The sequence below is a fragment of the Ovis aries genome, chromosome 1 (genome assembly GCF_016772045.2).
Source record: "Ovis aries strain OAR_USU_Benz2616 breed Rambouillet chromosome 1, ARS-UI_Ramb_v3.0, whole genome shotgun sequence".
Taxonomy (NCBI): domain Eukaryota; kingdom Metazoa; phylum Chordata; class Mammalia; order Artiodactyla; family Bovidae; genus Ovis; species Ovis aries.
The window spans coordinates 31,135,459-31,163,051 of NC_056054.1; the positions used below are offsets into that span (position 1 = coordinate 31,135,459).

Sequence of the window (27,593 nt, forward strand, 5' to 3'; positions counted from 1 at the left end):
GGAAGATCCCCTGGAGAAGGAAATTACAACCCACTCCAGTACTCTGGCCTGGAAATTTCCATGAACAGAGGAGCCTGGTAGGCTATAGTCCATGCAAACAGTCGGACATGACTGAGCAACTTCACTTTCACTTTTCACTTTCACATGTATATATATACATCTCCTATGACCCAACAAAGACGAAGGCATATGTCTATCAAAAGACTTACACAAGAAAGTTCAGAGCAGCTTTATTCATGATAGCTCACAAATGGAAGCAACCCAAGCGACCATCAAAAATAGAATAACTAAATGAATTAGCATACATTATACAGTGGAATACTATACAGCGGCGAAAAGAATGATCTGCATCCACACAGAGGAGAATGGATGAATCTCTCAAACAAAGCGTTGAAAATAAAAGCTGCTCAAAGCAGCCCTAAGAAACTAATAGCTTGATTTACTAAGTACATTACTTTCTTCAGTCCAAAAAATCTTTTCTTTCTTTAAACATTAGAGGGTAGGGAAATATACAGAATGGTAGAGGCAAGATAATGTGAGGCCTTTGCCCTGAGTGTTCTCTCTGTTGAAATGTTGTCCTCCTTCAGCCCTTTACTTTATTTACCATATCTGCATCTCTCCTGATGCCATTACCTTTTGTCCCATAGAATTTATGCTGTTTCTTTCCTATCTCTCTCCACTAGATTTCAAATTCTGAAAAGAATTTATGTCTTTTTTCTTTTTTGCCTTGTGTCTCCTTAGTGATTGGCGCTTGACAAATACTTGTTTGAATTAGTAAATAACCAACTTAGTAAATAATTGAATTAGTGAATAATCAAACAAGCAAGTGAATGAATGAATGACTACCTGGGATGGCACTCGTGAACACTTCAGGAAGAGTTAATGATAATTTTAAATATTGTCAAGCCAGAGTCCTCACTGTAGGAGGCCTGCTCTATTGATATTTGTTAGATACGAGACATGGCTGTAGGGTTTCGTCTCTTAGCATCAGTGTCCCAGGCCAGCCCAACTCTCCTTTTTTCACAAACTACAGTTCCTTAGGAACTACAGTCTGCTTTACTGTTTAAGATGAATTCCAAGTTTGCTATTGGCATTCTGTCTCCCCAGCCTAGACTGTTTCTCCCCTTAGACATTGTTTTTTCCCCATCTTTTGTCCTCTCTTCAACAATGTTAACTGGCCTTTCTCTCCCATCTTAGATTGTTGGGCAGTGTAGTGTGCTTTCCCTTAGGAGAGAATATCTTGGGTTGATCCAATCAGGATAAAAGTAAAATTTTGATTAAGACAAAATTCAGGTGGACAAATAAAGAAATTTTAGTCCCATTCTTCAGACAATACAGTAGTATCTTCCATATGTATTAGCTCAACTCTTCATGTTAACCCTGTGAAATAATAGTAATAGCTACCACTTACATTGTGCTTATATGCCAAGTCCAAAGCACTTTGCTTGGCATTATCTAATGCATATACTAATTAAAGGCCCTAAGAAACAAGGGCTTTTATTAACCCCATTTGGGGTTTAGGAAAATGAGATTCAAAGAGGTTAAATAACTTGCCCAAGGTCACACAACAATAGTCATGATGGAGCCAGGATCCAAAACAGAGAGTTGGGGTCCACCATCTGTGCTCTTAACCAACAAGCTCTAATAACCCAGTATGCTATTATTTGGCTATTAGAGGTTATTGTTATTTCCATTAACAGGTGAAGGGATCAGGAAAAAAAGTAATTTTTCTCAGTGTCACAGAGTTAGTAAATGGCAGAGCCCATATTTGAACCCAATCTAAACCATCTATCAAACTACCCATGTACATAGACACTGGGTTGTTCTCAAATGCATCTCAAATTAAGAATGTCCAGAAATACAATATCCCAAACCACTCTACCTTTAGGAGTCTCCATCTGAGTAAACAGAATCTCCAGCTACCTCATGCTCTACATCCAATCAATCACCTACTTTCATTGATTCTCCCTCCAAAGTAGATCACAAAATCTGTCTCTTATCCCTGTCTCAATGTCAGCCATCCTTTCTTTCTAATCTATTACAATAACCTTTTAATTGCTCTGTTTCTACATTTGCCCACTTTGGGCTTCTCAGACAGCTCACTGGTAAAGAATCCACCTACCAATGCAGGAGACTCAAGAGACATGGGTTCTATCCCTGGGTCAGGAAGATCCCATGGAGAAGGAAATGGCTGCTCATTCCAGTATTCTTGCCTGGAAAATCCTATGGACAGAGGAGCCTGACGCTACCGTCCATGGGGTTGCAATGAGTTGGACATGATTAAGTGAATGAGCATACACACACACACAATTTTCCACACAACAACCAAAATGATTTTTTTAACATAAATTTGATTATGTCATTTACCTGCTTTTTAAACTTTGAGGCTTATGATAAAATTTAAAATCCTGCCTGATATGGTCCCTAACTAACTCTTCAGCTTATTTCCCACCTTGTTCATACATTCTGGGGACATTGGCTTTCCCTCTGTTCCTTATAGACGTTAAGTCCTTTCCCAATTTGGGGTCTTTACATGCACTGCCCCTTTTATTATGTTCTTTTCCCCTTTAATACTTCTATTTTTAATGGCTTTATAGAGATGTAATTTACACACCATAAAATACACTCATTTAAAGTGTACAGTTCAATGGTTTTAATATATGCACAGCGATGAGCAGTCATAACCACAATTTTAGAACATTTTTATCATCCTCAAAAGAAACCTGAAAATATATACACATATACAACTGAATCACTTTGCTGTTCAGCAGAAATTAACAGAACACTGTAAATCAACTATACTTTAATAGTTTTTTTAAAAAAGAAACTTGTACACTTTAGCTGTCATCTCTATTTCCTCCAATCCATCCAGCCTTAAATAGTCACTAATCTATGGATTTGCTTAGTCTGAAGATTTCATGTAAAGGGAGTTGTACAGTATATGGTCTTTTTTTACTAACTTCTTTCACTTGGGCAATATTTTCAAGGTTCATCCAAGTTGTAGCATGTATTAATCTTTAACTTTTTTCTTTCCAATTATTACTCCACCTTAGGGGTACACCACATTTTATTTAGTGACATTGAGTTGTTTCCACTTCTTGGTTATTATGACTAAAGCTGCTGTAAACATTTGTTTCATGAAAGGGACATTAGCCTTTTTTCAGAGTAAAATGAAAATCTATTTTAGAGCTGGAGTTGGAGGAGTGATGATCTAACTTAATTTTTTAAAGATTCATTCTAGCTGGGGTTTTTTTGTTTGTTTTGTTTCTACTTTTTATTTTGTATTGGGGTATAGCCAATTAACGATGTGATAGTTTCAGGTGAACAGCAAAGGGACTTGGCCACACATATACACGTATCCATTCTCCCCCAAACTCCCCTCCCATCCAGGCTGCCACATAACATTGAACAGAGTTCCATGTGCTATCTCCACGGAGGTTCTTATTGATTATCCATTTTAAATATAGCTGTTTGTACATGTCCATTCCAAACTTCCTAACTATCCTTTCCCCTCATCTTTCCCCCTGGCAACCATACATTTACTTTCTCAGTCTGTAAATCTCTTTCCATTTTATAAAGAAGTTCATTTGTATCATTTCTTTTTTAGATTCTACCTATAAGGGATATCATACGATCTTTCTCATTCTGGCTGTTTGAAAGTAGACCGGATGTGGGCAAAGGCACAAGGAGGGAATCTAGTTTAGAGACTATTGCAGTAATCCAAGAGAAAGCAGTTGTGGGTTGATTTAAGGCAGTACTGAATAAAAGGTGATGACAGAGGTCAAATTCTGGAGATACTTTGAAGGTAGAACCATCAGAATTTGTTGACAAGATGGATGTGTAGGAGGAGAAAAAGACAGACATCAAAGACGACTCAGGACTTTTAGCCTGAGTAACGTTTGTTCAAATTCTAACAGGTTATTAACTACTAACTAATAGGTCCATGTCCAGTACTGAACTCCTGATCTTCACTCCTGAGACCTGCTTCCTCTCAGTTCTTCTTACCTACGGATGACAGACCTCTCCTTCTAGTTACTCAGGATGACTAGAGTAACTTGAGCAATTAGGACTTGAGCAAACTGTGGGAGACAGAGGACAGGGAAGCCTGGCACGCTGCAATCTATAGGGTCGCAAGTAGTTGAACACAACTTAGTGACTCAACAACTGGTGGCTCAGAGGTTAAAGCATCTGCCTCTAATACGGGACACCTGGGTTCGATCCCTGGGTTGGGAAGATCCCCTGGAGAAGGAAATGGCAACCCACTCCAGTATTCTTGCCTGGAGAATCCCATGGACAGAGGAGCCTGGTGGGCCACAGTCCATGGGGTCGCAAAGAGTTGGACACAACTGAGCGACTTAACTTATTAGTTAATAACCTATTAGTTATTCAGGATGTCAAGTAGACAGATGTATATAGTAGATATCATTTTGTTTGTCCTTATAACATCAAATAAGATATTACCAATTTTTTATTCATTCAGTGAACAATTAGTGAATGCCTAGTATGTATAACCTAGATAGCATATCCAAAAGCAGAGATGTTACTTTGCCAACAAAGGTCCATCTAGTCAAGGCTATGGTTTTCCCAGTGGTCATATATGGATGTGAAAGTTGGACTGTGAAGAAAGCTAAGTGCTGAAGAATTGATGCTTTTGAACTGTGGTGTTGGAGAAGACTCTTGAGAGTCCTTTGGACTGCAAGGAGATTCAACCAATCCACTCTAAAGGAGATTAGTCCTGGGTGTTCTTTGGAAGGACTGATGCTAAAGCTGAAACTCCAATAACTTTGGCCACCTCATGCGAAGAGTTGACTCATTGGAAAAGACCCTGATGCTGGGAGCGATTGGGGGCAGGAGGAGAAGGGGACAACAGAGGATAAGATGGCTGGAGGGCATCACCGACTCGATGGACATGAGTTTGGGTGAACTCCGGGAGTTGGTGATGGACAGGGAGGCCTGGCGTGCTGCAGTTCATGGGGTCGCAAAGAACCAGACGTGACTGAGCGACTAAACTGAACTGAGTATGTATAAAGGTGTACCTGTGACTATCCAATAAAGATAATCTAACTCTCTTTATGTCTCTGACAGTATTTTACATACTGTCAATGAATCAGTGAAAACAGCAAGGGGTCTGAAGACACGAATGTTAGTTCTATCTCAGTTCCAATTGGTTATGTGATTTTTAGTATCTTCATTGGTTTCTTCATCAATTTCTTCATCTTTAAAATTGGGAGGGAGATGGGTTGTACAAGATAATAACCAAGATCCCTTTCCCAGCTCTAAAACTCTTTCCATTTGCTTATCTTAACTTAAACCTAGTTTTCCCCAGTTTACATCATTTCCCTGAAAGTTTGCTGGGGAAGAAAGCTACTTTTTCTTCTGTTAATTCACTGAGCAAAAAATAAGAGAAGCTGGACTATATGGTCACTTTCATATTTTTGTTTCTCTTCCATGAATGTGATAATCTCTTCTTTAAAAAGCAAGTAAATGGGACTTCCCTGGTGGTCCAGTGACTCAGAATCCACCTGCCACTGCAGGGATATGGGTTTAATCCCTAGTCTGGGAAGATTTCACATGCCACAGGGCAACTAAGCCTATGTGCCAACTGCTGAGCCTGCACATCCCAGAGCCTGTGCTCTTCAACAAGAGAAGCCACCACAATGAGAAGCTCACACACCACAGCTAGCAAATAGTACCCACTTGCAACAACTAGGAAAGGCCCACACACAGTAACAAAGACCCAGTGCAGTGAAAAAAAAAATATTTTTTAAGTGGATCTTAAAAGAGTAATACATATCAATGTAGATGAACATTAAAATCTAAAATTATGCTGCCTCCCCTTTCCCTCTGCTAATTTCTTACAATACTGTACTCACATCTCTGGTAGTATCTGTAACATTCTATCTGCTATTATAGTTATCTGTGCACTAGAATATTGTACATTTTCATGAGGTCAGTGATCTTGTCATACACATTTTTACAGTTTTCATAGTGTTCAGTTCATTGCCTTGTCGATAACAGATATCCCCCAAGTTTATACTGAATTAATGTATGAGTCAATCAACTATCTATAGCAAAATGAATTTTAAAACGTTTAATGTACAATAAATAGAATTTTCCCAGGAAGACCCTTCTGATGTTTGTGAGTAGTTTTTCTGCTGTTTTTGAGTTTTTATCATTCTACATCCTTTGATTTTATATATGCCAATGAGAACACTGGAATTCTCTCTGGCATAGATAAGGTATTTCTGATATTTGAAAAAACTAGAATAATAGAAATATCATAGCAAATATCATGGCAGTTTGAATCCCAAACAGTCACTAAGTAGCTGTGTGGTTTTGGACAAGTTGCTGTCTCTTCTTAAGCCTTAGTTCCCAGTGTGATCAAGTGAGAATTACCAATCCTACATGCTGGGTTGATGTGGAAATACAATGAAATAATGAATGTGGAAATTCTTTGCAAACTAAAATAATCATATTTTAAAAAATCATCTTTTAAAAAACCTAATTTCTGATAAGACATTCTATTATTATTTTTACTGTTAAAATGATCAAGTGCTTTGATGGAATAATTGAGCTGATTTCTAGTAAATGCTAAGATTTGATAGGGATTGGACTAGAGAGGTATGTTGTATAATTTTCAAATAAGGGGACAGAGAAATAGGTCCATAAAAATTCTGAAAATGTATGTAACCTTAGGGCTACCACACATGGCCACACAATCTCAGGGTCTCCATCCACATGGATACACATGAAGGCTCCTGGGCTTGTAAAGCATAGCAGTCCTAGTAGGCAGCCATGTGGTTAAAAATATGGAGAGCCTTAGCATGGGACAGTGGATAAATTCTGAGAATATTTTCAGAAACATATCTATAGTGATATTATATTTATAATTATTAAACTGTATATGTCACTCTTTACCATTGTGCTGTGCTAAGTTGCTTCAGTCATGTCTGATTCTTTGCAACCCCAAGGATTGTAGCCCGCCAGGCTCCTCTGTCCATGGAATTCTCAGGCAAGTATACTAGAGTGGGCTGCCATGCCCTCCTCCTGGGGATCTTCCCAACCCAGAGATTAAACCCATATCTCTTATGTCTCCTGAACTGGCAGACAGGTGCTTTACCACTAGCGCCACTTGGGTTCTGATCTTTATCATTACTAGTACTAAAAACGTGAAGTAACAATCATTAAGACAAATTGTTATTGCTGCTGTTTAGTTGCTAAGCCATGTATATGACTTATCGAACCTATGGACTGTGCTCCACACTTTTCTTATGTAGCATAACTACTATGCTTACTTAACAGCTATGTTTCATCAAATCATCCATTCATTAAAATGAACATCAGTTGAACATTGACTCTTGGTAGGTTTTAGGACAAAAAAAAAAATTGTCCCCGAGGTGCTCACAGATATTTGCTGTGGATCCTAGGGCTCTTGAGAAAGTGTGAAGTAAACTTTAAACATGATTGCATGAAATCCATCATGAGGGCATTTAAACCTCAAGCTAAAAGGAGCGAAGGGAGATAAAGACCATCTCTAATTTCTATGGGGTAAAATCAACTTGAAGTCAGAAAAAACTAAGACAGGTTGGGGCTCAATTTGGAATAGTTTTAAAAATCAATCCTGAATATTCATCGGAAGGACTGATGCTGAAGCTGAAGTTCCAATACTTTGGCCACCTGACAGGAAGAGTCAACTCATTAGAAAAGACCCTGATGCTGGGAAAGATTGAAGGCAGGAGGAGAAGGGGACGACAGAGGATGAGATGGTTGGATGGCATCACCGACTCTATGGAATGAGTTGGAGCAAGCTCAGGGAGATGGTGAAGGACAAGGAAGCCTGGCGTGCTGCAGTCCATAGGGTCACAAAGTTGGACATGACTGAGCAACTGAACAAAATAAAAAGAAAAAAAGGACATTGAATCACTGTCAAATGTGTTTCATTCCAGCCAATGAAGAAAAACTGATAAAGCCCCTTGTGAGCCAAATACAAACCCATAAATGCTGGAAGGAAAGGACTCTTTTTCCATTCGCAGGCATGACTAATGATACCAGCAAGGGAAGCAGCAGGAATTTCAGAATGAGCCCAGCAAGTGCTAAAACAGCAGGGACACCTGGAGCAGCTGTAGCACCAGGAAAAAACTTCATCAAGGATCCCCATGGGAAAGGCAGACAAATGCGGGGACTTGGGATCCTGGTGAGCCCACTGAGAAAGCTTAACAATATTAATGGTAGTCCCATAGTAACAAGAAGGAAGGGTTTACACAAAGTCACTTTAGAGTCACTCAATCTTTTATGAGAAAGACAAGGCTATTTATTCATTTTTAAGGTCTTCCCTTTTTTTAACAGCATTATTTAAAGTCATTTTACCATTTTTTAATCCAGATTGCAATATAGTCATAAAGAAAATTCATCTTATGGCTGAATCTGGGCAAAATGTCTTGTCTGTTGCCTTAATCTGTGAGCTGGCATAAAGACAAAGTCACTGCCTCAAGGTAATCACACATAAAAGTTTGTGTCTTTTCTTGAGTATTCTTTCTAGTTCATTCCCCTGGGATAATCAGTAGTTATTTACATTTTAAGATCTGATACAGATTCTCTTATAATAGGGCAGGAGACACAGGAGAAAATACTAAGACTAAGGTTTGAGAAAGTTTCTTAACCCTTAATAGGACATATTTCTATTTTATTTTTAAATTTGGAGGATTAGTGATGTCTACCTTGAACTACCTAAATGATTCATTTGATTACTGTCAATATTAGGATTGTACAGAGTCAGACAGACTGAACTGTTTACTAGCATGTGTCATCATGGGCAAGTTATTTCATCTCCCTGTCCCTGTTTCCTGGTCCATAGAATAAGACTAGCTCTGCTTTGCTCTATTCCTGGGCAGATTAAGTAAAGAATGCATGAAAGGAAAAGTGTTAGTCACTCAGTCATGTCCAACTCTTTGCGACTCAATGAACTGTAGCCCACCAGGCTTCTCTGTCCATGGAATTCTCCAGGTAAGAATACTGAAGTGAGTAGCCGTTCCCTTCTCCAGGGGATCTTCCCAAACCAGGGATCAAACCCAGGTCTCCGGCATTGCAGGCAGATTCTTTACCATCTGAGCTACCAGGGAAACCCTCCAAAGAATGTATGCTGCTAAGCTGCTTCAGTTGTGTCTGACTCTGTGCAACCCCGTAGATGGCAACCCACCAGGCTTCCCCGTCCCTGGGATTCTCCAAGCAAGAAAACTGGAGTGGGTTGCCATTTCCTTCTCCAATGCATGAAAGTGAAAAGTGAAAGTGAAGTCACTCAGTCGTGTCTGACTCTTAGCGACCCCATGGACTACAGCCCACCAGGCTCCTCCGTCCACGGGATTTTCCAGGCAAGAGTACTGGAGTGGGGTGCCATTGCCTTCTCCGCCAAAGAATGTATATGAAGTCCCAAATAAGACAATCAATTCATAGTAAGTGTTTTACATTTCAGCAACGTAATGGGAGAACTCCCTAGAAACTACATTCTGTCGTGAAGGATTAATGCTTCACATTCAGTAGCTAACTTAAATGCTCAGATTTCTAAGATGCATAGGCAAATGAAAAAGGAAGCTTAGTATCCTAAAGCAGGCAAAACAGAGTCATCCAAACAGAAAGAGAGCTAAAGACGAAAACACGAGACTGTGAGTTCATGCAGACCAATAAAAATCTTCATCTGAAAAAGCTGGGGAGGCTGTTGACATTCTTCCTAGGCTTTGTCATCTGACCTCTAGATTATTTGATTATGTCCAAATAGGAGAAAGGGTGATAAAATCTACACTCCTCCCCTCTGTAATTTACAAGTTGCAAAACTGGTCTGAGTGTCTACCTTTGCCACAGAAAAAAGGTATCTCAGCAGAATTATTCCTTTAATGCATAAAAATTATCAAATCTTGGAGTCATTAGAACTCTTAGTTGTAGTTTGGACCTCATTTTATAAGAAGCAAATTATTCTAGAGACACTAAGGAACTTGCCTAAAATAAAGAAAGACCAAGATCCAAGATTTGAGATGATCTGGTTTTTGTTTGTTTTTGTTTCAATGGACTTCCCTGGTGGCTCAGACAGTAAAGCGTCTACCTATAATGCAGGAGACCTGGGTTCAATCCCTGGGTTGGGAAGATCTCCTGGAGAAGGAAATGACAACCCACTCCAGTATTCTTGCCTGGAAAATCCCATGGATGGAGGAGCCTGGTGGGCTACACAGTTCATGGGGTCTCAAAGAGTCGGACATGACTGAGCGACACTCACTCACTTAGTTTAAATAAGTTATTATTATTTTTTTAATCCCAGATCTTCTCATTTCTAGTCCTATGATTTTTCACTAAACCACATTGATTTTGTTCCTGCTTGGTTTTGAATGTAAAGGATTTTTTTCACCAAAGAAATAGAGGGAAAAAGAGCCTTTACATTCATATCTATTCCTGGGCCTCCTGATCCATAACTCTTATACATGTGGTTTTTAACTAGAGATATTAGAAACATGGGATAATATTTTTTAGTAGTCACTATAACTAGAGGTTGTTATATATATTTAATGGGTAGTACTCAGGAGTGTTGCTTAATATAGTGTAATAAATTGTTCTGCACAAGAGCAACAGTGGTCCTGTTGGGAAGGGGGAAAGTACTGACTATGTTCAAGGCATGAGACTGCTAAATGGTTAAATACACTTTATCCCATTTAATTCACACAGTGTATTCGTATGATGTGCATACATGCATCCTAAGTTGCTTCAGTCTGGTCCAACTCTTTTCGACTATATGGATTATAGCCTTCCAGGCTCTTCTATCCATGGGATTCTATAGGCAAGAATGGTAAGATTGGGTTGCTATCCCCTCCTGCAGGGGATCAAACCCATGTTTCTTATATCTCCTTCATTGGCAGGCATGTTCTTTGCCTCTAATGCCACTTGAGATGCCCACATTAGTATGTCAGATACTATCAAAATTTCCATTTTACACAATGGGAAACCAAGGCACTGAGGGGAAGACCTACCCATATGTATGCAGGTTATTTACATTTGGCTTTTATATACTATCAAAGTACAGATTACCTGGAACATTTGATCTCAGATGGCCTCAATCTGCAATGGCTTGGAATGGGACTTGGGTTCCCAGCCAGAGATTGGGGCTGGGTTAAGGCAGTGAAAGCACTCACACTAAATGGGGGAAAAAAACATTACCTAATTCCCACCACCTAAGTACAATCACTTTCCACATTTTAGTATATAGTATTTCCTTCTAATATTATTCTTATGCTTTTGAGTCTTAAAAATTAATTATAATAGTATGCATATAAATGTAAGTTTCTATTCTGTTTTTTTTCACTTAATGTATTATAGGTACTCCACTCATAACTATCATTTTTTAAAGGAAATTATAGCATTCAAATCTATTATTGTTGTTGTTGTTGTTGTTGTTCACTCACTCATTCATGTCTGACACTTTGTGACCCCATGGCCTGCAGCATGCCAAGTTTCTCCATCCTTCACTATCTCCCTGGGTTTGCTCAAACTTACGTCCATTGAATCAATGATGCTGTCCAACCAACCCATCCTCCGTTGCCCCCTTCTTATCCTTCAATCTTTCCCAGCATCAGGGTCTTTTCCAATGAGTCAGCTATTTGCATCAGGTGGCCAAAGTGTTGGAACTTCAGCTTCAGCATCAGCCCTTCCAATGAATATTCAGGGTTGGTTTTCTTTAGGAACAAATGGTTTGATCTCCTTGCTCTCCAAGGGACTCTCAAGAGTCTTCTCCAGGACCACATTTTGAAAGCATCAGTTCTTTGTCACTCAGTCTTTTCAATGGTCCAACTCTCACATCCATACATGACTACTGGAAAAACCATAGTTTTGACTATACAGACCTTTGTCGGCAAAGTGATGTCTCTGTTTTTTAATACACTGTCTAGGTTTGTCATAGCTTTTCTTCCAAGAAGCAAGCGTCTTTTAATTTCACTGCTGCAGTCACCATCCTCAGCAATTTTGGAACCCAAGAAAAGAAAATCTGTCACAATTCTTTATGCCTCTAATCTAAAGAAAGCAAGAATGAATAAACAGAGAGCTGAGAACATGGCCTCAGTAAACCTGGGTGATTCTTTGATCAGTCTCTGGACCTGTGGCAGATACCAAACCTGGAGTCCAATTTTTCAGTCTGAGTCCTTAAATCAGTGTGATTTAAACAAGAAAAGTTCAGTACAAAATATTTTCAAGCTATCATAAAACAGTAAGTATAAGACGTAAATATACCTTGGGGCTGAGGGAGAGTAACCAAGAAAGGACAAACAAGTATAGGATGTCATACCTCACTGGAGCGTGTGTAGCAGCAGTCCAATAAATGATGAAAAATTCTCTGATTTCCCAGACCCAGCTGGTCCATAGTCACTGGGAAAGCAGGAAGCAACCCTCTGGGGTATAGGCAAGACACAACCAGTTGGCATGCACAGGGTATAGGAGAAAGCTCCTTCCCTGAGTAAGGGAGATGGGAATTAGCTTGAGTTTGTCACTTTTCCTCTATAAATGTTGACGTGCTCTCAAAAGAATCCATCCCATACCACAGTCCTTCTAATCATCATGACTGCCACAATGGTCAAGCACAGTAGACACTCAAGTTTCCAAGGCATGTGCTCTATCTGGCCTTTCATCACAATCAACCACAGCTGGGTTAATTGTGATGGCCACAGCATGTCATGGATTACTAACATCCCATTTTCCATCAGCTGTGTGCTCAGCACTAGCACTCAAGCCAGTGATCAACCCAATCCCCAAATCCTGAATTTCTTGGACCATTCCCATTCTGTATCAGTCTAAGTCCAATTAAGAGACAGAAACCAGGCCCCGATTTGAAAACGGCAGGTTCAATACTAAGAATAACAAAGCTATGATAAAAGGCTAAGTATAAGATGTCAGTACCCTAGAGCTGAGGGAAGGGACCCAAGAAAAGACAAACTTGTACAAAGGGAGTCTTCTCCTGAAGACTGGGCTTGGATCTTGTTGGAAAAGGTATAGTGGCAACACAGTCAATGGCAGAGACATGTGCTGATTTTCCCAGGCCAGAACTTGTCCAGTTTCTGGGCAAATGGGGACACAACCATTTGGGAGTGAGAGTGGCCTGTTAAGGGAGTCAGTGGAGGTGGGATGTCTGGAGACCACAGTACATCAGGAAAGTCACACTTTTTGAGGGATGTAGGAGACAAACCTCTGGGGAAGGGGTAGAAGCCAGCAGGACTGAGGAGCTGCTTCAGGTAAGATGTTTGGAGGGCACAGTGTCTGCGTTGAGTTAAAGGAAGAGCATCAGACTCGGCTGGGGTGATTCATTCTGGGAGAATGACTGGGGCAAAGCAAGACACTGACCCATGTACAGCAGTTAGAACAAGTGAAAGAAGTCTTTTTCTTCTGCAGTGTCACTCTAATGCCCGCTACTGAGAAAACTTAGCATTTTGCTCCCTGTACACATGGACATCACCAGATGGTCAACACCGAAATCAGATTGATTATATTCTTTTGCAGCCAAAGATGAAGAAGCTCTATACAGTCAACAAAAACAAGACCAGGAGCTGACTGTGGTTCAGATCATGAACTTATTGCCAAATTCAGACTTAAATTGAAGAAAAGAGGGAAAACCACTAGACCGTTCAGGTATGACCTAAATCTTGCCTTATGATTATACAGTGGAAGTGAGAAATAGATTTAAGGGACTAGATCTGATAGACAGAGTGCCTGATGAACTATGGACTGAGGTTCCTGACATTGTACAGGAAACAGGAATCAAGACCATCCCATGGAAAAGAAATGCAAAAAAGCAAAATGGCTGTCTGAGGAGGCTTTACAAATAGCTGTGAAAAGAAGAGAAGTGAAAAACAAAGAAGAAAAGGAAAGATATAAGCATCTGAATGCAGAGTTCCAAAAGAATAGCAAGGAGAGATAAGAAAGCCTTCCTCAGCAATCAATGCAAAGAAATAGAGTAAAACAACAGAATGGGAAAGACTAGAGATCTCTTCAAAAAATTAGAGATACCAAGGGAACATTTCATGCAAAGATGGGCTCAATAAAGGACAGAAATGGTATGGACCTAACAGAAGCAGAAGATATTAAGAACAGGTGGCAAGAAGAACTGTACAAAAAAGATCTTCACGACCGAGATAATCACGATGGTGTGATCACTCATTTAGAGCCAGATATCCGGGAATGTGAAGTCAAATGGGCCTTACAAAGCATCACTATGAACAAAGCTAGTGGAGGTGATGGAATTCCGGTTGAGCTATTTCAAATCCTAAAAGATGCTGCTGTGAAAGTGCTGCACTCAATATGCCAGCAAATAGGGAAAACTCAGCAGTGGCCACAGGACTGGAAAAGGGCAGTTTTCACTCCAATCCCAAAGAAAGGAAATGCCAAGGAATGCTCAAACTACCGCACAATTGCACTCATCTCACATGCTAATAACGTAATGCTCAAAATTCTCCAAGCCAGGCTTCAGCAATACGTGAACTGTGAACTTCCAGCTGTTCAAGCTGGTTTTAGAAAAGGCAGAGGAACCAGAGATCAAATTGCCAACATCCACTGGATCATTAAAAAAGCAAGAGAGTTCCAGAAAAACATCTATTTCTGCTTTATGGACTATTCCAAAGCCTTTGATTGTGTGGATCACAAGAAACTGTGGAAAATTCTGAAAGAGATGGGAATTCCAGACCACCTGACCAGCCTCTTGAGAAACCTATATGCAGGTCAGGAAGCAACAGTTAGAACTGGACATGGAACAACAGACTGGTTCCAAATAGGAAAAGGAGTACATCAAGGCTGTATATTGTCACCCTGCTTATTTAACTTATATGCAGAGTACATCATGAGAAATGCAGGGCTGGAAGAAGCACAAGCTGGAATCAAGATTGCCAGGAGAAGTATCAGTAACCTCAGATATGCAGGTGACACCACCCTTATGGCAGAAAGTGAAGAGGAACGAAAAAGTCTCTTGATGAAAGTGAAAGTGGAGAGTGAAAAAGTTGGCTTAAAGCTCAACATTCAGAAAACGAAGATCATGGCATCTGGTCCCATCACTTCATGGCAAATAGATGGGGAAACAGTGGTAACAGTGTCAGACTTTATTTTTGGGGGGCTCCAAAATCACTGCAGATGGTGACTGCAGCCATGAAATTAAAAGATGCTTACTCCTTGGAAGAAAAGTTATGACCAACCTAGATAGCATATTGGAAAGCAGAGACATTACTTTGCCAACAAAAGTCTGTCTAGTCAAGGCTATAGTTTTTCCAGTGGTCATATATGGATATGAGAGTTGGACTGTGAAGAAAGCTGAGCGCTGAAGAATGGATGCTTTTGAACTGTGGTATTGGAGAAGACTCTTGAGAGTCCCTTGGACTGCAAGGAGGTCCCACCAGTCCATTCTGAAGGAGATCAGCCCTGGGTGTTCTTTGGAAGGAACGATGCTAAAGCTGAAACTCCAGTACTTTGGCCACCTCATGCGAAGAGTTGACTCATTGGAAAAGACTCTGATGCTGGGAGGGATTGAGGGCAGGAGGAGAAGGGGACGACAGAGGATGAGATGGCTGGATGGCATCACTGACTTGATGGACGTGAGTCTGAGTGAACTCCCAGAGTTTTTAATGGACAGGGAGGCCTGGCGTGCTGCGATTCATGGGGTCACAAAGAGTCAGACACGACTGAGCGACTGAACTGAACTGAATTGAACTGAAAGAATAAATGCTTAAAAGGAAGCTTTCTATCCAATTTCATAGAATAAGTTCAGTTCAGTCCAGTTGCTCAGTCATATCTGAGTTTTTGTGACCCAGTGGACTGCAACATGCCAGGCTGCATAGAATAAGTACTAATGTATAAATTTAGAGCTGAGAGGTAATAAATTGATAACTAGTACACCATTGACTAAAGAGGTGGCTATCTTCAGGAAGAAGGACCTGAAATACCACACAAAATACCTACTGAAATTCCCCAGGCCTTTCCCAAAGGGATCTTTGGCCATTTACTTGACTGTACAGTGAGGAAAGAGAAATAGCAATACATTTTGAAAACTATTGGAATAGGATCTGACTTTTGGCATCAATACTGTAATGTTTTATTTTATGTGTCAGCATGGCAAGACTACAGTGCCCAGATATTTGGCCAAATATTAGTCTAGATGTTGCTGTGAGAGCATTTTCTTGAATATGACTAACATTCAAATTAGAAGACCTTGAGCAAAGCAGATTACTGAGTGGGCCTCAGCCAATCAGTTGTAGGCCTTAAGAATAAAAAGAGGGGTCATCTGTGGGAAAAAGAAATTTTGCCTCTAGACTGTCTTTGGGCTTGAGCTACAATATCAACCCTTGCCTAGGTCTCCAGCATGCCAGCCTGCCTTGCAGAATTCAGACTTGCCAGTCCCCATAATCACATGAGCCTATTCCTTCAAATCTTTTTCTATATATATATATATATATATATACATATACCCTATTGCTTTTATTTCTGGAAAATCCAGACTAATATGGATACCTAGAAACCCAGTATCATCACAACTTTCTATAGAGTGGATGCAAAAGGTAGTCAAGCAATAAATGGATTCTTGGCCAGGCATCCCAAAGACAGGGAAGCCTGGTGTGCTGCAGTCCATGGGGTCGCAGAGTCGGACACAACTGAGCAACTGAACTGAACTGAACTGGCCAAGTGAAAGTGTTAGTCACTAGTGTCTGACTCTCTGTGATCACATGGACTGTAACCCACCAGGCTCTTCTGTCTATGGGATTCTCCAGGCAAAAATACTGGAGTGGGTTGCCATTCCCTCTCCAGAGGGTCTTCCCAACCCAGGGATTGAACCTAGGCCTCCTGAATTGCAGGCAGACACTTTACCATCTGAACCACCAGGGAAACCTTCTTGGCCACAGTCTGGCTTAAAATCTGTATTCAAGGTCTGTGCACTCACCCTGTAGTTATTTCCCCAGTTCCTGAATGTATAATTGATATTGACATACTTGGCATTTGGAATAACACTGAGCACGTGGGGTAAGGAATACAACAGTAAGCAGGGCCAGGTGGAGGTCTCTAAAGTTCCCCCACTTCTATCCATCAATCTAGATGGAACCAACACTGTATCCCAGGGAAGATGGAGTGGATTAGTATCCCTCTGAAGTACCTCAAGGATGCAGGAGTGGTACTCCCTACCAGACCTCCATGTGTCCAGCCAGTTAGGTTCTGGAGAATGATAGCACACCACTGCAAGCTGAACCAAGTTATAACCCCAATTTCAGTTAGCATACTGACCATTTACGAGAGCAGATGAATTATGGCTTTAAGTATACGGCACATGATCATTAACTTAAAGGATGTATTCTTTTCTATCTCAGTCCAGAAAAGGGACTGGAATCAGTTCACATGGAATGGACAACTAGATACACTCAGAATTTTCCCCCAGGGTTATATTACCTCTTTTGCTTTTTGACATTAATACAGTCTTTGCAGTATATTAAGGGTTTTCTGGCTGTTGGTTGTTCCACCAAACTCTGTGAATTATTTAGACACACTGTCTCTTACATCATATTATTGGCTTCTTGGTGCCTAGGACAGGGTGTGCAATAGAAATTTGACTTCATTGAAAAGTCAAAGAATGCTTGCATTGAAAAGATGATTCCTATACCTGAATACTGAGTCAGTTCAGTTCAGTTGCTCAGTCATGTCCGACTCTTTGCGACCCCGTGACCTGCAGCACGCCAGGCCTCCCTGTCCATCACCAACTCCCAGAGTCCACCCAAACCCATGTCCATCGAGACGGTGATGCCATCCAACCATCTCGTCCTCTGTCGTCCCCTTCTCCTCCTCCCCTCAATCTTTCCCAGCATCAGGGTCTTTTCACTGAATAGGCAATAGCTAGAGGAAGAGCAAGAAAGGGAGTTCCACGCAGAGGGAAAGGCATATCCTAAGGTACTTGGTAGAAGAGTACATGAAGATTGGGAGGAACTAAAAGAAATCCAATGAACTAGAAGCACAAAAAGCAAAAGAAAATAAACTGGAGAGGTAGGTAGAGGCCAGAACATGCAGAATCTGTAGACTAGATTATGGACTCCTTGTTTCTTCCTAAAATATACAGAAACCATTTAAAGATTTTAAGCAACTTAGTGAGTCAATTGGATTTGGAGATTTAAAACATCATTCTGGCTGCTAGGTGAAAAGAACTTGAAGTAGACAGATTCAAGAAGCATTTTTAAATAGAATTAATGGAAATTAAATTCAGCAAAATATGGAAGCAAGCTAAATGTACATCAACAGATTAATGGATAAAGAAAATGTGATACATATATACAATAGACCATTACTCAGCCATTAAAACTAATGAAATAATGTCATTCACAGCAATATGGATGGACTTAGAGATTATCATATTTAAAGAAGTAAGTCAGACAGAGAAAGAAATGTCATGTGATATCGCTTATATGTGAAATCTAAAAAAAAATGATATAAATGAAATTATTTACAAAGCAGAAACAGATTTACACTTAGAGAACAAACTTATGGCTACTGGGAGGGAAGACTGGGGGAAGATACACTGGGAGTTTGGGATTGACAGGTACACATTGCTATATTTAAAACAGATAACCAACAAGGACCTACTGTATAGCACAGGGAACTCTGCTCAATACTCTGTAATAACCTAAACTGGGCAGGAGGAGAAGGGGGAAAAGAAGATGAGATGGTTGGATGGAATCACCGACTCAGTGGACACGAGTTTGAGCAAACTCTGGGAGACAGTGAAAGACAGGGAAGCCTGGCAGGCAGCAGTCCACCGGGTCCAAAGAGTCAGACATGACTGAGTGACTGAACAACAAAAACAATTGGGACAAGAATTTGAAGAAAAGAACAGATACATGTACGGGCTTCCCTGGTGGCTGAGCAGGAAAGAATAAGCCTGCCATTGCAGGAGATGCAGTTTCAGTCCCTGGTTTGAGAAAATCCCCTGGAGAAGACTGCAGTAGTCCTGCCTGGGAAATCCCATGGAGAGAGGAGCCTTGTAGACTACAGTCCATGGGGTGGCAAAAGAGTTGGACACAACTCAGTGACTAAACAGCAGCAACAGATACACGTATGCATACAGCTGAATCACTCTGCTGTAAATCTGAAACTAACACAACCTTGTAAAACCAACAATCAGTTCAGTTCAGTTCAGTCGCTCAGTCGTGTCCAACTCTTCGCGACCCCATGAATCGCAGCACGCCAGGCCTCCCTGTCCATCACCAACTCCCAGAGTTCATTCAGACTCACGTCCATTGAGTCGGTGATGCCACCCAGCCATCTCATCCTCTGTCATCCCCTTCTTCTCCTGCCCCCAATCCTTCCCAGCATCAAAGCTATACTCCAATATAAAATAAAAATTAAAACATATTTTAAAACTCTACAAATAGACATGTCTAGTGATGAACTGGTTAAGTGGGTCCTTTCCCCTTAACTGTGTTTCTGCTTAGACTTGATGTCAGTGATACCAATCATTGAAACAGGGAACACCAAAAGACAACAAGGTTGGGCAGAGTGAAAGGTGGGTTAGAAATAGTGAGTTGGTTTTTCGGACATACTGAGACTGCAGTGCATTTGAGACTCCAAGATAGTAAGCAAGAATCAAAATAAATGTCAGAGGAAAGGTCTTGGTTGATGAGACACATTTATGAGTCATCTGCAAATAACATAATTTGCATCATGGGTGTATATGAGAATGTCTAAGAATGTAATGAGGAGGGAAGAGGCCTGGGCCAAATCTTGAGAACTAACAGCATTCACAGCCAGAACGAGGAGGAGGAGGAGCACACAAATTGAACAGAAAAATAGCAGCCTGTAAGTGGGGTTAAAAGGAGGCCAGGAAAAAAGAGTGTTTAAAGGACAGAAGGCTGAATTGTGTTGATTGCTGCCTAAAAGGCTGAGTTAAAGTAAAGCCATAAAAAATAATCATTACACTGAGCAACAGAGAATTCCTTAGTAACTTCTATAAGGGCAGTTTCAGTGATGTGGTGGAGGTGGAAGACCAATTAAAGTGAGTTGAGGAGTGGATGGAAGGTGAAAAACGGAGTCAGCTTTCTCTGTAGACTGGGAAAAGAAGTACGTTAACTGTGGAACTGGCTGATGACAATGTACAGTAAAGGAAGGTCTTTTGAAGAGGGGAGGGGCTTCCCTGGTGGTTCAGACGGTAAAGAATCTGCCTGCAATTCAGGAGAACAGGATTCGATTCCTGGGTCGGGAAGATCCCCTGGAGAAGAGAATGGCTACCCAATCCAGTATTCTTCCCTGGAGAATTCCATGGACAGAGGAGCCTGGTTGGCTACAGTCCATGGAGTCACAAAGAGTCTGACATGACTGAGTGACTAGCACTTTAAAGGTGGAAGCGCATTCTGAATGCAGTTGAGTGAAACGGGTGATCATTGCAAGGAGGAGGGAGAAATAACAAGGAACCAAACCCTGGAGATGTCCAGATGTGCTCTGAGGAAACAGCCACCAACAGAAGGGAGACTTCATTAAATGAAAGAGGAGAGAAGGAGGTGAGGTGGGCAAACACAGATGGGTTTGTTGATCTAGTGATAAGCTTATGAAGAGTGCCCATCTGATGGTTTCTACTTTCCCAGTTCAAAATGAAGAGTGGTCATCAGTTGAAGATGACAGCGATGGGGATGGGAAGTTTTAAGATAGTCTATGAAACAGATATCTCAGACATTATGAAAGAGAGCTTATGAGAGAAACTGAGTCTGATGGTTGGACAGTGCTGACAGATCATTTTACTCATCAATTGGCAACATTACTGTTCTTCTGTATTTAATTTCCTAGCTTGCAAAATTAATCCAAATTGATCTCTGTAAGAGTTTGGTCTGAATTAACCAGATGATGGTTTCAATTTTCCCCTTTATTAATGTCCTAGCTGGGATCTTCCAGAAGCAGAGCCTGAAGCAGAGGGCTTAAGTACTCTCGTTTTATTAAGGAGTACAATTCCAGGGAAGAAGAGTGAAGGCAGGCAGAGTCCAGCAAGGAAGATAAGAAAGCCAATGTGAGGAGGCTGTATGTTAGTTATTGCACAGTATGATTGATGGCTAGTTTCAAAAGACTGTGCTCTTAAGAATCAGGACACAGTGTATCTCAGGACTGTCTACTTAGGAGAGAATCTGGGAGAAGATAGAAAGACTTTGGCCATTGACTATAATCTGTGAGATCCTTGGTTCACCACTATGCTTCCAGGTTGCATATGTCTGTCAGCCCTTGGGATTTCCTGGGTGGCACAGTGGCAAAGAATCCTTCTGCCAATGCAGGAGACACAGGAGACCTGGGTTCAATCCTTGGGTCAGCAAGTTATCTGGAGTAGAAAATGGCAACCGGCTCCAGTATTCTGGCCTGGAAAATTTCATGGACAGAGGATCCTGGCAGGCTACAGTACATGGGGTCATGAAGAGCTGGACACGACTGAGCGACTGAGCACATACGCATGCATATGTCTGGGTGTCAGGCCCCAGTAGGGGCCAGAAGGGGCTGTAACACAAGGAAACCCTGGAACGGGGAGAGAGAAGTGCCCAGCAAGTCCAGGAGGCAAAGTGCTTTTCGCTTCGGCTTTTTTGAACTTTGTCAGCGCCATGCAGAGCTGGCTGACCCCACAGCAACTAGAATGAGACACAAGTACCTCCAAAGGAGGGAATGATACAACTTACAATTAAGAATATAGCTTCCTTGATTTGACTAAACTGGCCTAATACTTTAGAATCACAGACAAAAATGTAAATCAACTAGTCTGTCTCTAATGTCATACTAAAATACTCTAATCTGGATAGTGAGCCAATTAGAGATTTTTATAGGAAAAGGAGTACGTCAAGGCTGTATATTGTCACCCTGCTTATTTAACTTATATGTAGAGTACATCATGAGAAACGCTGGGGTGGGGGAAGCACAAGCTGGAATCAAGATTGATGGGAGAAATATCAATAACCTCAGATATACAGATGACACCACCCTTATGGCAGAAAGTGAAGAGGAACTAAGGAGCCTTGATGAAAGTGAAAGAGGAGAGTGAAAAAGTTGGCTTAAAGGTCAACATTCAGAAAACTAACATCATGGCATCCGGTCCCATCACTTCATGGCAGATAAATGGGGAAACAGTGGAAACAGTGGCTGACTTTATTTTTCTGGGCTCCAAAATCACTGCAGATGGTGATTGCAGCCATGACATTAAAAGATGCTTTCTCCTTGGAAGGAAAGTTATGACCAACCTAGATAGCATATTCAAAAGCAGAGACATTACTTTGCCAACAAAAGTCCATCTAGTCAAGGCTATGGTTTTTCCAGTGGTCATGTATGGATGTGAGAGTTGGACTATAAAGAAAGCTGAGCGCCAAAGAATTGATGCTTTTGAACTGTGGTGTTGGAGAAGACTCTTGAGAGTCCCTTGGACTGCAAGGAGATCCAACCAGTCCATCCTAAAGGAGATCAGTCCTGGGTGTTCATAGGAAGGACAGATGTTGAAGCTGAAACTCCAATACTCTGGCCACCTGATGCGAAGAGCCGACTCATTGGAAAAGACCCTGATGCTGGGAGGGATTGAGGGCAGGAGGAGAAGGGGACAACAGAGGATGAGATGGTTGGATGGCATCATCGACTCAATGGACACGGGTTTGGGTAAACTCTGGGAGATGGTGATGGACAGGGAGGTCTGGCGTGCTGCAGTTCATGGGGTCACAAAGAATCGGACACAACTGAGCAACTGAACTGACTGAACTGAAGATGCTTTCGACACAGCAAGAGGATTTCAAATTTGTGTTGGGCAGGCTTATGCAGGAAAGAACTTTATTATTTTAATAGAGCAGAAGAGTCTTGCATATTCTGAAGGCCCCCTTAATCGTAAACACTCTGTTCTGCCATCTAGTGTTCACTAGTTTATCAGATTTGTAAGGAGTGGCTTTATCTGTTTCTTAAAGGAAGTACTAACATTTGTGGCAGGACAATTTCTAGTTATGAGGCGTCATCCACATTTGGGAATACCCATGTCCCTGCTCTCCACTTCACCCCCTTACTAATAGCAGTGACCACCCCCAGTTACTGTGAGGACTAAAAGCACTCCCCCACAGTTTCAAATGTGCCCCAGGACCTCAACCATTGAGAATCACTACAGGAGGTGTTGATGGTGAGTCCCCACTTTTCAGATGAGGCAACCAGAGCTTAGAGATGCTAAGTGACAAGGTCATATTACAGAAAAGCAAGTGCTCAGTACACACGAGTCTTTCCTAGCTCCTGCCTTTCCCTTTGCAGAGGGTAACTGAAGCATTCTTGTGGTTTAGCCACTCAGTCGTGTCTGACTCTTTGCAACCCCACAGACTGTAGCCCATCAGGCTCCTCTATCCATGGGATTTCCCAGGAAAGAATACTGTAGTGTATTGCCTTTTCCTTCTCCAGGGGATCTTTCTGACCCAGGGATCAAACCCAAGTCTCCTGCATCTTTACTGACTGATCCACCAGGGAAGCATTCTTAGTGCATTTGTAAAATGACACAATCTATTAAAAAAGTTATTTTTACATGGCTGTATACGGTAAAGTTCAATTGTAAGATCATCAGGTTAACAAAATAGAACAGTTGAGAGATCAAAGTGACAAAATACAAAGATCACTGAAAATTTGAGAAAGAGTTTGTGGGAGGGAATTTTAAACAAACATAGTTATTGAGCCTAAAAATCAGAATGAGGATTTGATGATGAAACACCTTCTAGCATGTGAAGGGTGTTCACACAGAGAATGGTGTGTTTATGTGACTATGTAGTCTGAGATAATACGAGTTCATGGTGATTGTATGGGAGTATCACTTGTACAGCACTTGAAATCTTACCAAGCACTTTCATATACGTTACCTCATTTTAATAATTTTTATAGTACTGAGTCAAGGTAAAAATGTCAATGTTAGATATACTTTGCTACACACATACGTAAAAGACTAGAAAAAAACATTTCTGATAAAAATGAGGAAGAGAGCCACTGAATTCAAACATATTCAGTGACCAAATTTTAACTAGGTAGGAAGATGGGCGTTCACGTGGGCCCATACCTGATCACCTAACATCTGGGCTCTGTAGAGAACTGATTAATCAAAGGCAGGGGTATGTATCGCAAGACTTCGCTAGCTGAACAAAAAAACCAAAACATCCATCAGAGTGAAATCAAGTTCAAAAATAGAGTATAGATTCCCGACACATTGCAGAGAATCTGTGAAAATAAACCAGACAACAGTGAAGTTAGGGACATAGGATTATAGAGAATGCATGAGATACACAAAGACAGAACAAAAGAGACAGTATTTGAGAAAAGCCTGAAGAAAACAAGAGTTTTGAGAACTCCTTGGGAACAAAATCACTACTAATTCATTATTTGTGAAGCATTGTCCATGCAGTTACCCACATTTGTTAGTCTGAATAACTAGAAATGGCCACCTGACATAAGAGGTAAGAATGATTCACTATGCACTGTACATGAATATCTGTTCTCATAGTCACAGCATTGATCAGTTTCTACATCAGGAATTACCTTTTGTGATGGTGTTCTTATACGTTCCTCTTTGACAATCAGTTCAGTTCAGTTCAGTCGCTCAGCCGTGTCCAACTCCTTGCGACCCCATGAATCGCAGCATGCCAGGCCTCCCTGTCCATCTTTGACATTATGTATTCAACAAATAGAGCACCCACTAGGTGCCAGGCAGCATTCCAGGCACTGGTGATACAGTAGAGAACAAAATAAATATATTCTTACCCTCATGGAGGTTACTTTTTCATGTGTATATGAGGCAGGGGAGAGGAGGAAGAGAAGATAGATACACAGAAAGAAGTAAAAGACAGTGCGGTGTCTTAATAGCATTGTGTTACTGAGTTAGTTAAGCAGGAAAGGAGGTAGACACTGTTGGGCATCAAAGAGAAAAATAATATTTGCTGCTTACTAAATATTAGGTGAAATGAGCAGGACTGAAAACCACATATGAGTACATTGCCTATTTTATGTAAAAAATACATTTACAAAATATACATAGGAAACAGAATCAGAGGAAATATTATTAAATATTAAAGTGACTATCTTTTTTGTTGGTGAATCTAGGAGTAATTTTTAAAGTGCTTTTCTTTATACGTTGCGATGTTTATTAGTTTTTCTATGATTAGCATATATTTTATAAATCAGAAACAATAAACGTTATTTTTCTCAATGTTTTTTATCACAGCTAATTACAATGGCTTAATCTCCAGCATAATATATTTGTGTTAGATGTATAGAAGAAGCATTTTTCAAGAGATAAAATAAACCCTCCTGAAATGTCCTGTATTCTCTCTTTAACATTATTCATGCTTCTGTTAATATGTTATCAGGTGTTACAATTCTGGCCCATATACACATGACTTCTTTCCCCCCATTCGCTTATTGCTTAAACCACTCATAAGATGCTTATCATTTATTTTCTTGTATCAGTAGCCTCCCCTTGAGAGGTAGTGTGATAATCTCAAGGTCCATCACGCTGCCACAGGTGGCATTATTCCATTCTTTTGTATGGCTGAGTAATACTGCACGCGTGTGTGTGTTGCACATCTTGTGTATTTATCCATCTGTCAGTGGTCACTTAGGTTGCTTCCATACCCCGACTATTGTAAGTACTGCTGCTATGAACGCTGGAGTGCGGGTGTCTTTTTAAGTTAGCATCTCTGTCCTTTCTGATACATGCCCACGACTGGAATTGCTGCATCACACGGTAGTTCTAGTTTGAGTTTTTATCAGGAACCTCCGCACAGTTTTGCATAGTGGCTGCACCAATTTACATACCCACCAACAGTGTAAGAGGGTTCCCTTTTCTCTACACCCTCTCCAGCATTTATAGACCTAAATTTTTTTTTTATTTATTTTTCGGCTGCCATGGGTCTTCATTGCTGCATGGAGGCTTGCTCTAGCTACAGAGTGGGGGCTACTCTCTAGATGCAATGCATGGACTTCTCTTTGCAGTGGCTTCTCTTTTTAAGAAGCACAGGCTCTAGGCACAAGGGCTGTAGTAGTTGTGGCTCGAGGACTCCAGATGTGGCACAGGGGTTACGCTGCCCTGAGGCATGTGGGATCTTCCAGGATCAGGGATCAAACCAGCATCCCCTGCATTACAAGCCAGATTCTTAACCACTGGATCGCCAGAGAAGTCCTGTAGACTTTTTGATGATGGTCATTCTGATCAGTGTGAGGTTGATACTTCAATGTGGTTTTGATTTGCATTTCTCAGTCGTGTCCGACTCTTTGCCACCCCGTGACCTGTAGCCTACCAGGCTCCTTAATCCACGGAATTCTCCAGGCAAGAATATTGGAGTGGGTTGCCATTTCCTTCTCCAGGGGATCTTCCTGACCCAGGGATCAAACCTGGGTCTCCTGCATTACAGGCAGACGCTTTACTGTCTGAGCCACCAGGGAAGCCCAATAATTATATGTTGAGCATCTTTTCATGTGACTGTTGGCTATCTGCATGTCTTATGTGGAGAAATACAAAGAATAGTCTTCTTTGGAGAATTCTGTTTAGATCTTCTGCACATTTGTTTGGCTGGATTGTTTGGTTGTTGTTTTTCCTATATTGAGTTGTTTGTATATTTTGGAAACTAAGCCCTTGTCGATTGCACTGTTTGCAAATACTTTCTCCCAATCCTTTCATCTTTTTGTTTTGTTGATAAATGTTAATCATTATTATTTCAAATTTAATTTTCTAAAAGGCAGGGGTCACATTTTATATTTCTCTTTATTCTTAGCTACAGATAAGCACATAGGAAACTCATCCACCCATTTTTTTAACCATCCAGTTTATTTCCCTAGTACCTAACATGTCTGCAACTGGTGCAATTTGGTGTGGGTGTGGGGGACAATAAAATGTCAAGCAGTTTTATATGTTATGCTTGTAACCCACTCTATCTTCTTGTGAGGTAGACAGCAGATACGAAAACTGAGGCTCTGAGAATTTAAATAACTTGCTCGAGATCACCCAGCTGTTAAGTGTAAATTAAATCCATGTTTGTTTGACTCTTTCCATTGTACTGTGTGTTGGAAATAAATGTGAATAAATGGATGAGTGAATTTGAGAAGGATCTGGAGTTGTATTTCGAGCTCCTCCTCGTTCGTTTATTTACCACTGTACTCCCAGAACTTCCCACAGTGACTACTTCACAGGAAGAGCTCAATAAATATTTATCGTTAAATGAATGAATAAATAAATGAAGAAAAGGACAAAGGAACAAATCAAGGAATGAATCGACAAAATGACTGCTCAAAAAGTAGTTTTCAGCCTTACCATCCAGTCTCCTACATTCATTATGTGACATATTTATGATAAATGCTCCCATTCGGTACCTAGAGAAAGTGGAGGAAGTAATATATTACCAATTTGCTACACGTACGATTTCAGACCAATAGCACACAATCACTTTTGATTTTATTTTATGAAATGAGAAGGTAATATGTCTCCAGCTGTGCAACCAGAAGCTTTATTTGTTTGGCTATGGGTCCACTTGGAATGGGCAAAGGAATTCAAATAAATCTGTGTGGTGTATCCCAAACATACTTTTCCTTTCTGGTTCAAG

The 27,593-nt window shown here is 40.8% G+C and overlaps 1 long non-coding RNA gene across 2 annotated transcripts in view; it reads right to left on the reverse strand.

The window, feature by feature from the left end:
* Positions 1-215: 215 nt before the first annotated feature.
* LOC105608340 (uncharacterized) overlaps positions 216-27,593 on the reverse strand; it is a 46,898-nt gene continuing 19,520 nt past the window's right edge. Inside the window, exons 2-4 of one of the 2 annotated variants that reach the window (XR_003589497.3) lie at positions 27,305-27,363; positions 24,538-24,720; positions 216-12,480 (exon numbers count right to left, since the gene is read on the reverse strand). This is a non-coding gene — a long non-coding RNA (uncharacterized LOC105608340). Of the gene's footprint in view, positions 12,481-21,907; positions 24,220-24,537; positions 24,721-27,304; positions 27,364-27,593 lie in introns of those variants that run through there. The other variant, XR_006059632.2, reaches the window with a different exon arrangement.